General features: G+C 30.9%; 1 non-coding gene across 1 annotated transcript; it reads left to right on the plus strand.

Annotated features, from left to right (window-relative positions):
- Positions 1-9,629: 9,629 nt before the first annotated feature.
- LOC143389100 (U6 spliceosomal RNA) lies at positions 9,630-9,736 on the plus strand. The gene has a single exon (XR_013090101.1). It is a non-coding gene; the product is annotated as a U6 spliceosomal RNA (small nuclear RNA).
- Positions 9,737-11,744: the final 2,008 nt, after the last annotated feature.

An 11,744-nucleotide genomic window follows, 5' to 3' on the forward strand; every position in this document is an offset into this window, starting at 1 on the left:
GGGAATTGTCCAAGAAATTTATATATATATATATATATATATATATATATATATATATATATATATATATATATATATATATCTTTTTTTTAACAAAATGTGTGCCCATTTTTCTCCAGTCTTGCTTTAAATAATATACAGTAATTGATTAAAGATTTTCAGTCCACATATTGCATAACCTCATTTCTCTTTAATCAATTTGATAAGATCACAATTCAAAACAAAGAGCTTCTGTCATAATTATAAGGAACTGGGAAAAAATGTAACTAATTTCTGTTATTTTTAATCTGCTTCTGGAATGCTGTTATTCTAATTATTATCTTCATACTGTAAATCTATACTACAAATTTGATGAGAAGAAACTAATACCAGTACTACTGAGAAGTAATGACCAGATTTAGAACATAATTTCTGAAGCAAATTAGAATAAATAATATTCTATATTAGTTATTATTGCTTCATGCAAAATCAACTGAGAACTCAGTAATAAGAATACCCCTGGCTTTACTCCTTAGAACAAAAAAAATTAAAATTAAATAACAAATTCATTTAATATCTCTCATTTTTTTTCTGCTGTTTTGAATTTTAGGAGCAGGTTGACTGAATGTTTTCATCATGATTTCCAATAGGGCTTCTGTCAGATAATAACAAGTGCTGGAGTCAACTTGAAGCTTTCTTTACTCAGATATCTGATGTAGAAGCTGATGACTCAAAGAATGCAATGAAACTGTTTGGGAAGCTTCTTCTGCATCCCTCTCTACCCCTGTGTGCTTTCTCTCTATGGTATACGTTCACTGTAGTAACTTCACATGAACTGGATTCCTTATATGAAGACTCAGTGCTTTTAAGGCATCTAATCTAAGGAATCAAAAAGAAACAAACTACCTTTATTCTGGATGAAAAAGTCAAGTAGTATCATTTTGCCACATTTCGTTTGATAAAAATAAATCAGCAAAGCAATTTTATATTTACGCGAAAGGAATTTTGACTCCATTTTTTTGTGATCAGAAAAGAGCCAACAAATATGCAGACAAGTCCAGCATCTGGTTAATTCCTAGCATTTGGGAAGGTGGAAAGATTGCCATTCCTACTGTTACAACCCTAACAAAAATGTTTGAATGAAATGAAAAGTCGTCTTTTTATTCAATCAAAAAGAGAGAAAGAACAAAAGCCAACAATGTATTCAGACATGTAAGGAAAGATGAAGACCTAAGTAAGTGTGTGGGAGGAAGAAGCTTTTATACACTGTTGGTGGAAATGTAAATTGGTACAACCACCATGAAATCAAAATGGGGACTCCTCCAAAAATTAAAAGAAAAATAGAACTACCATATGATCCAGCTACATGCCACTCCTCAATATTTACCTGAACAAATTTAGCATACCTCAGAGATTCATGCATCTCATATTTATGGCAGCACATTTATGAATCAGAAAAATATACTATTTTAAAGACTATGAATTTTCCAAAATTGGTATAAAAAATGAAAGTACTCACAATTGAAATCCCATATTTCTGGAGCACGGGAATTTAGCAAGTTTATTTTACTTGTGTACATATGTAGAAAAAATGCCACAAACAGGGGATTGTGCCCTATCATATATGAAGTTTTTTATTTGTTTGTTTGTTTGTTTGTTGTATTTTTTGTTAGGTAATCATGATGCTTTATAGTAGCACACAAGTGGCCACATTGACAAATAAAATAATGGATTTAAGGAAGAACATGGGTTCAGATAATTGAAAGGGTTCAAGAAATTCTGTGAAAAGGCAAAGAGTATGGTACAACTAGAGATGGCTTGTCCAGTCAAACATCAGTGAGGACCACCTGTAACAGGATAAGTCTGAGCATTTTCCCACTAGTGCAGATCATATATGATACATAAGTCAAAGGAGATGATCAATCTTATTCCAGGAAGGATCGTTCATATACCTTCTTGTCCAAAAGAAAACATGGCTGACATACCAGACTCAAAAGCAGGAGTACCAAAGTAACAGACACTAGGTGGAAAACATCAGTAAGTAGATTTTCTATTAACAATGCTGATGAGCTGGTGTAGATTTTGACTACTTGATATATTTCAATCAGATTTAAATGGGTTTTGTTTACTACTCCATCTCAAGCATCTAAAATATTTTTAAGGTTTCATTAAATAATTGCTGAAACAATACTTAAATGTGTATTGGGAGTGTGGTGTATTTTGAGCACTCAGCAAGTCCTTTTATGTGCACTTTATTGTCCAGACACTTCAACTTTGTATGTTATAGAAACAGCTCAGAGAGTTTAACACATCCAAATGCTTTTAAAGTTGGGGTTACTGCTCCGATCTATTTCTATAACAAAAGAAGTTCTACTGTTGAACAAAATTTATAAAGAAAGAACAGAAAAATAATTGTTCTCTGGGTATAGTAAAAATAATATTTAAATATTTTATTGTCATAAAATTTGGTTTACCATTCATAATGTTGATTGAACATAGAAATAACTTCAATATTCTTTATTTTTTTACTTTAATGTTAGATGATTTTGGAGATAAGTTTTTCATATTGTCTTTAAAAATGCATACTATTAATATTTTAAAGTAGTTGTTTTGTTATTATAAATTCAATTCAATAATATTTACCGTTATTTCTATGTCTCTTAATTATAATACCTATCAATGTTTAAATTCCTATCAATGTTTTCCTATATATCTAAATACCCTGGATTTTAATATGAATAACACTATTTGGATGAAATACATGGTCATATAAACTTCATTCCTAAATACATTATGTAAAATTTATTATACATAACAATACATTTAAAATGCATGGGGGAAATCATGATTCCAATAATTTTAGTATTTTGTTTTCTTTTTATATGTATAGGAAAACTTGTTGATAGTAAACTATTCATGTATATAATTTTAGAAAAAAGGTTACAGAATACACTATTACACATTTCAAAGAACATTCAAATACATAATGTAATTACTTTGAGATCAGCTGCAATTATATGCATATACATATGCATGCATGTATTTAAACTGTCTTTGAATTTCATTATTGGTTCATGTTGTTTTCCTTTGGTTTATGAAATTTTATAGTACATTATGATTATTATATTACTTATCTTACCTTCTAGTATAAGTATACTAATGTTTTTATCAATTTTTATCTTGCTACTCTGAGATTTATATGAAAATGGTGTGCCAACTCTCTTATTTGGGAGTTCATATTAATCATTTTCTATTAAATCATTTTCAACTTTCTTAAAATTAGTATAATACTGAATAATTATATATATTTTTTTATCATTACATTTTTAATGCTAGTGTTTTCAGCATCTGCCTTTAATAAAGAGTCTCCAAACAACACCATAGGATCCAGCTGGAGACTGGTTTGTTTCATGAGTTCATATAAAACTGAGAGTCTAAGAATATAAAGGCACATAAACCCACAGGCATAGTGCCTCACAGGTGGATACTGCACAGAGAGAGCACTCCAGAGTTTGGCAGAGGTTCCTATGTCCTGGGCTGAATATTGCTCTACCTAAGAATACTATGAAACTACTGAAAAAAAAATATTCCATGCTTGAAAAAATATTTGAAAATGTTAGAACTGAAAATGCTTGGCAGAGCAGAATTGGTGTCTGCTACATCTAGTTCAAAAGAAGAAAATATTGATGAAGCACTAAGCTGAATGCAATAAAAGTGTCCTGCCTTAGGTATAGTAAATTATTTGTCATACACTAAGCATTTCCCATCTTTTCTCATAATGCATTATTTATTTATTTGTTTTATTTATTTTTATGTTTCTAAATTTTGAGACAAGGTCTCACTTAGTTGTTCTGGCTGGCTTTGAACTTGTGAATAGTTTCCTCATTCTCCAGAGTTGTTGGGATTATAGCTGTAAGCAACTCTCCCTGACTTATTATAAATCTTAAAAGCAAGACTTAACATATTATAACATGTCCAAATAAATGAATAATATCACAAACAAAATACAATAATCTTCAAAGAAATACAAAAAATTCTTTCCTCAAGTAATTTAAGTCATTTTCTAGTATCCAACAACAAATTGCCAGGAATGAATAATTCAGGAAAATACAACCACAATTAGGAGAAGAAAAAAATATAACAGGAAAAGAGATAATGACAAAGATGTTAGATTTGTAATTCAATCCATATTTTCAAATTTTAAATAGAGACATGAAGGTATAAAAGATACTCAAATAGAATATTTGGAGAGGAAACTATAATGTGTGATAGGAAAATACCCTATATTAGATTATTGGATAATTAGATAGTGCTGAAATAACTACAAGTTATAGGGAAAAAAGTACCAAAAAAGAAACCCAGAGACAAGGAAATTTTAAAAAGCAAAATATGTAGAACAATTTCAAGCAATATACAATATTTTTTAAAAAATAAAGTCTCCCACCAAAAAAGATAAGAGACACAAGAAGTTTGAATAAATAATGCCTTCAAATTCTACAAACTCAATGAAAAATCTATTAGATTCAATCTCAAACACAAGAAATATACAGAAATTACACTGAAAAGAATGAGCATATACATAAAGAAGAAATTTCAACAGTCTGAGGGAAAAAAAAGATGCATTAAATACATAAGAAAAAGTTAAAGATAATAGACTAGTGAAAAAGGTCAAAGGTTTAAACAAATGGAAAGATGTATAATTCTATTAGAAAATAATATTTGGAAAACATCAGAACTGTCTAATTCAATCAGTGGATTCAGTGCAATCCAGATAAGACCCCAATAATCATTTTTGTATGTGTAAAAAGATAATTTTAATATATGGAATTTATGCAAAGTGAAATAGCCAAAATAATTAAGAAAAAAAAAAAAAAACAAAAAGAACACTCGCATTACCCAATATTATCACTTACTATAGAGCTATATTTAACAAAACAGCACAGCACAGGTTAATACAGACAGACAAGAAGAGAGAACCCAGAAATAGAGATCTGCAAACAGCCAACTAGCTTTTGAAAATTTCAAAGATGATTTAGTGAATTAAGAATGATGTGATGATTACTTTTATCTGCCAACCTGAAGGGTGGTTTGGGAAATGATTAACATTTAATTCAGTGAACTCTACCTAAATAGATTGTGCCCCATAGGGAAAATTCGTTGAAGAACTGAATAGAAAAGGATAAACAACTGATTAATGATTTCCAGGGTAGGGTGGTGATGACTAAAATGGGCAAGCACAGAGAATTTTTAACATATTGGCACTTTTTTTATACTATACAGAGGTTATGCCATAGCTAAACTCAGAAATAATATGGTTTGCTTTCTGAAAAAAAAAAGCAAACAAAAAAACATACTGTTGCAGGAAGCTAGGATTGACAACAGACTAATTCCATTATCATATTATCAAAAATCTGAACTGAAGTTATAGAATAATAAAAGGCTAATAATATTTGAAAAATATTAGTATGACTGAACAACATAAACCTAAAGAAATAGAAGAAGTGTACACAAATATCAAATCCTGATTGATAAATATGTGATAAATATGTTTCTCACAGGGGTTTGAGTTTGTATTTCTGTCATCACTTTACATGCATACAATAAGTACATTGAGTAAAATACATTTTAGAAAATGAGACTCAAGATCATTCAAGGAAAGATGCTGTGAATAAATAATGGGAAAAGACTGAAATAAACCCTTTGTACATAGGTTACTCAATACTTCTATGAATTTTTGTAAATACATATATGTATATATGTGTATGTATGTATAAATACAAGTAGATGTATAAATACATGAAAAAATATAAGTCTATGTTTCTTACATATAGATAAATTATTTTACTTATATTTTATATATAATAAATGAATAAATATGGACAAAATGCCTTTACAAAAGATTCTCAATAGTTGTAGAACAGCAAGAAGCTAATGAAGAAGAAGAAGAAGAAGAAGAAGAAGAAGAAGAAGAAGAAGAAGAAGAAGAAGAAGAAGAAGAGGAGGAGGAGGAGGAGGAGGAGGAGGAGGAGGAGGAGGAGGAGGAGGAGGAGGAAAAACTAAAGTAATCCATTAGTGGATAATCCATGGGTGGATGCTAAAATTTGTAGACAAACTTAAAAAAAGAGATTATTTTATAGCCTGAAAGTTTTTATCTGAAAACATTCACTAATTATTCTGGAATTTTTATATGTGTACATAAATTATTTAGTATTCCTTTTTATTCAGTCAGGAGAGTCTTATTTGTTGTCCTTTGTGTTAGAATTAGTGACCTGCCTCTAATGCTTAGAGCATAAAAGATAAACGTAGTAACATACAGGGGTAAAAAATAAGAGATATCACTATAACCAAGTGATTAAAGTATATAGCATCCATAGTAATTTCCATTGATATCATGTACTCTGACATGATGAGATGAGAAGTATATTTTGATCTTTGTTATTCACATTCAGATATATAACCCTAGTTTACCTGGCCTGTATTCTTCAAAATGTCAAGGTCCTTAAATGTAAGGAAACATTGAGAACTTGTCACAGATTGTTCTCTAAATGGTATGTGGCATCCTAAACTGTTTATTGAGGCAAAAATTTGGTTAGTGGTAAAGCTGAGAGGATTCAAATAAAGTCTGCAATCTATTGAATATTATTGCATCAATGTTATTATTTTTGACAACTAAAATATTTTTTAATTTTTAATTGAATTTTCAAAAATAAATGACAGAAGAATGCATTACAATTATTATTATACATGTACAGCACAATTTTTCATATCTCTGGTTATATATAAAATATGTTATCACCAATTTGCATCTTCATACATGTACTTTGGATAATAATGTCCATCACATTCCACCATTTTTCTTACCCTCTGCCCCCCTTTTCCTCCCACCCCTCTGCTTTATCTAAAGTTTGTCTATTCCTCCCATGCTCCCCCTCCATACCCCACTATGAATCAGCCTACTTATATCAGAGAAAACACTCAGCATTTTTGTTGGGTGGGGGATTGGCTAACTTCACTTAGCATTATCTTCTCCATTGCCCTCCATTTACCTGCAAATGCCATAATTTTATTCTCATTTATTTCTGAGTAATATTCCATAGTGTATGTATGCCACCTTCTTTTTATCCATTCATCTACTGAAGTGCAGTGGTATCAACCTAAGACAGGAAGCTAAAGCCTAGAGGTCAGTTCATCCGATGACGGGTAAGAACCATATGTTAAATTGGACAAACCTAACAGGCATAGTCCCTAGCCACATTGCTTGTTGCTTAATTAAACAGAAGTGGGGAGATGCTAAGAGCCACAGCCAAGTAATATGATGCATGGCATTTTTGGTTGAAAGGTGACTCCAGCAAGCCATTGAGATGATATGATTATGTTAAGATCTGCATTCATATGGATATTGGACTCCTGCTGTCCACCTCAGCCTGCTACTGAACTCCTGGAGAGTTCCCATTGGTTGGGGAAGTATGGTAGGTAGGAGGGAATTCCGGAGGAGGAACTTCCTCTTGGGTTCCAGGAGAATGCTGCGTGCTTGGGTCAGCAATCTTCCCGGGAGCGTAAGGGGCATTGGTGGCAGTTTCAAAAATAAAGTTTGTTCCTGCTTGAGTGGCTCGTGATTTTGTGCCCAGCCAGACTGCGGCACTGAATGGCATCTTGTTGGTTTCACAGTTTAGCTATTGTGAATTGTGCTGCTATAATATTGAAGTGGCTGTGTTCCTGTAGTATGTTGTTTTTAAGTCCTTTGGGTATAGACCAAGGAGAAGGATGGCCGGGTCAAATGGTGGTTCCATTCTGGATTTCCAAGGAATTTGCGTACTGCTTTCCATATTGGCTGCATCAATTTTTAGTCCCACCAGCAATCTATGAGTGTACCTTTTCCCCCACATCTTCGCCAACACTTATTGTTGTCTTCACAATAGCTGCCATTCTGACTGAAGTGAGATGATATCTTAGAGTAGTTTTGATTTGCATTTCTCTAATTGCTAGAGATGATGAACATTTTTTCATATATTTGTTGATTGATTTGTGCTTAGCTTTTTGAGTTCTTTATATACCCTAGAGATTAGTGCTCTATCTGATGTGTGAGATGTAAAAATTTCCTCCCAAGATGCAGGTTCTCTATTGACTTCTATTTAATCACAAAGGACTATTATTTAGTCTAAATTTTGTAAAAAGGAGAAAACGCAAAATAATATGAACATTTTCCATATGAAATCCACATCAAGAGACAAATGAGAATTTTTGTTTCTAGAGCAATGCAATAATTTCTTCATTTAAATTGAGCATAAAAGTTTTGTCTCCTCTGTTATCTTTATGGAACATGATTATATAACACTGAAGTCTTTTCTAACTATGACTTTATTCCATGCACACTGAGAAATAGGAAATAATTCTTTATCTTCTCTCTCACCAAGCCCATACAACAACTAGAAAATGTAGTTTTTATTTCACTTAATGATATTGTTAGGGATCACTAAGTATCAATTTGTAAATCAATCTTTATTTGTAATTTTTCAACTTACCTGATATTGATATCACTATTTTTGTGTTTAAATACAAAGAAGCAAAATTACAGAAACTGCATTATAATAAAAAAAATTATAAAATGACTCTTCAAAAACACTTACGTTTTCAAATATGCTTTTAATTGCTCCACAGTCTTTAGTTATTTATCCTTAAATGATTTTATAGCCAATATCTTGAAAGTAAGAAAGTATTTACTGAATGGCAATTTAAATGTCACCTGTGTATCATTAAATCAGGTTCTGCTTTAAGAATAATTAATCTTCATGCCCTTAGGATACATTATCAGGTTTAAGGTATGTCACTAGTGCTAACACTGTGCCCACACTTTTATTGCTTAAGACTCTGGGTTGATTATCAATAAATGGAAAAGGACATAGAAGCAACATAATAATATAGCTTTCATTTATTCTGCTTTGGCTATTCTCTCAACAATGGAAGAAAACAGTTCATTTCACATGTTCTCATTTCATGCTGGTGATTGCAATTTATTTACATGTGAGGGAAAGATATTTTTATGTACAAATATATGAACATGCACAAGACACTCTATATATGAATTCATCAAGTCTGTATATCCTTTCACGCATAAACCATAAGAATTTACATTGAAACAAAGTAAATAGAGAAGGGATTTAGCAAAATACTGATTTTCTGTACCTGTTCATCGTGAGATAATTTATTAATCTCCAAAATATTAAAAAGCACCCCATATAAAATAGATTTGTTTTTTATTTTCTAGTAAACTGTGAAATGCAATACCTAAAACATCTAACATGCAACTTAGATATCACTCTATGATGTGACCCTGAAGCATAATTTCAGATCTCTTTAAAGAATTATATATCACTATTCTATAGAAAGTGGACATAAAAGTTGTACGATTGTCTATACAATATTATCAGCTCTACAAATATCTGAAATTAGTTTGAGTTTCTGGTTCTCTGAGACCAATGTGTTAATATTTAATGTTTTTGAGAGGGAAAACTAAAAGACAGATGAAATTGAAATTTATCTCCTTTGAGGGGTTTATAACCTAATAGACATTTAAGTAATTTAGGAAATGTTTGGAAATCTCTTAGGGAAAAGAAGGATCACAAAATTGAGCCATAATAAAAAAGTTAGGGGTACTTGCTTTAGCAGCACATATACTAAAACTGGAATGATACAGAGAGGGTTAAAATGGTCCCTGAACAAGAATGACATACAAATTCATAAGGCATTCCATATTTTTTTGATAGTGTGATTATATTTCAATAAAATCTTACTTCTTTATTCAACTGACAGCTGCTTTCTTCATTAGATAATGAAAACATGTAAAAGTAAGTTTGGTTCAGAGATTAATGAAGTTAAGAAATTATTGATATTAAAAAGGGGAAATCAAGTCTGCAGAATAAAAAAAAAATAGTAATAACACATGTGTCCATTTATTTGAAAAACAGTTGAAACACAATTAGCTTAGAACTCATTCATCAAATATTTATTGAATCTCTGATATATTCCATGTTATATATTGTGAGTACAACATGGAGGAAAGTACACATGGCTTTATGTTCTATGGAAATTTTCAGATAAAGACAAACAGCTAATTTGCAAAATAAATTAATAAATTTGAGAACTATGTTATAAAAATAAATGATTGGTTATAAAATAAATCAAGAAAACATAAACACATCAAGTAGTACTTAAGGAAGGAGGTATTTTAAAGTGTTTGCTGTAGGATACTTACTTTTACCTGTTTCACTCCATTTATTAAATCTAACAAGTGCAATCAGATAAAAAGAATAAATGAAGTGTATCAAACTGGAAAACAGGAAATCAAATTGTCATTATTTTATTGTGATATGATCTTATACAGAGAGCAATGAGAGAGAAGGAAGAAATTTAAAAAAAATCTGAACTGGAAAAAGGAAATGTAATTATAACTGTTAACATATGATCACACAGATAGAAAAACCCAAGAACTCCACCAAAAATGTATTAGAAATAAAAAAAACAAACAAATTTTCAGAATACAAAATTAACATACAAAAATAATTTTTCATACATCAAGAGCAGATAATTTGAAAAAGAAATCAAGAAATTAAACTCATTTATAACAGGTAAATAAATGCCTAGAAATTATTTAAATTCAAAGGCCAAAAATGTTTATGAACATTAATTATAAAATATTGATGAAATAAATTGAAGTGGACACAAGTTGAATGTGGTGGCACATGCTTGTGGTCTCAGATAATCAGGAGGCTTGTGAAGCAGATCATTTGAGCCCAGGAGACTGAGTTTAGTCTGGGCAACATCATGAAAGACCGCCCCCCTAATCTCAAAAACAAAATGAAACACACAAACAAAACACCCTGAGCCCATCTACAATAACAAAAATGAAGTTAAAGAATGCACAAAAATAAGAAAGAAATTCTGCACGCATTGTTTGACAAAATCAATATTATGAAAATGTTCATATGACCCAAAGCAATCTATATGTTCAGTGCATTCCCTGTCAAAAAGACAATGAAGTTATTCATAAAACTAAAAATACCACATGAACACATGCAAACACAAACACATCAATGGAATAAAATGTAAAGCCAGGAAATAAAGCCTCACATCTTCAGACAATAGATCATTTACAAAAGTACTAACTACACACATTAGGGGAAAGGATAGTCTTTTCAAAAATGGTGTTAAGAAAATTGGAGTCTACATGCACAATAATGAAACTAGCTACCTGTTTCTTGCCATTTGTAAAAATCAACCAAAATGAAATAAAAAGTTAAATTTAAAACATGAAACTCTGAAACTACTAGAAGAAAACATAGGGGAGCCAGGTGCGGTGGTACATTCCTGTAATTTCATCCACTTGGGAGTCTGAGGCAGGAGGATTGCAAGTTCTAAACTAGTCACAGAAACTTACCAAGGCCCTAAGGAACTATTGAAGATCCTGACTCAAAATAAAATTAAACAATAAATAAGTAAAATGAGGCTGAGAAAATAGCTGAGTGGAAGAGCAAACCTAGATTTAATCCCAGTACCAAACAAAATAAAACAAAACAAAACAAAAACAAAAACAAACTGAAAACAAAGGGGAAATGCTTCAGAACATTAGCATGAACAAGAATTTATTTGGAATAAGACATGAAAAACAAATAAAGAAAAATAGCCAGATGAAATTACATATAGCTACAAAGTTTTTCACAGCAAAGAAAACAATCAACAAACTGACAATCTAAATTCTAGGAGAAAAG

This window comes from Callospermophilus lateralis, unplaced genomic scaffold (genome assembly GCF_048772815.1).
Source record: "Callospermophilus lateralis isolate mCalLat2 unplaced genomic scaffold, mCalLat2.hap1 Scaffold_43, whole genome shotgun sequence".
Classification (NCBI taxonomy): Eukaryota; Metazoa; Chordata; class Mammalia; order Rodentia; family Sciuridae; genus Callospermophilus; species Callospermophilus lateralis.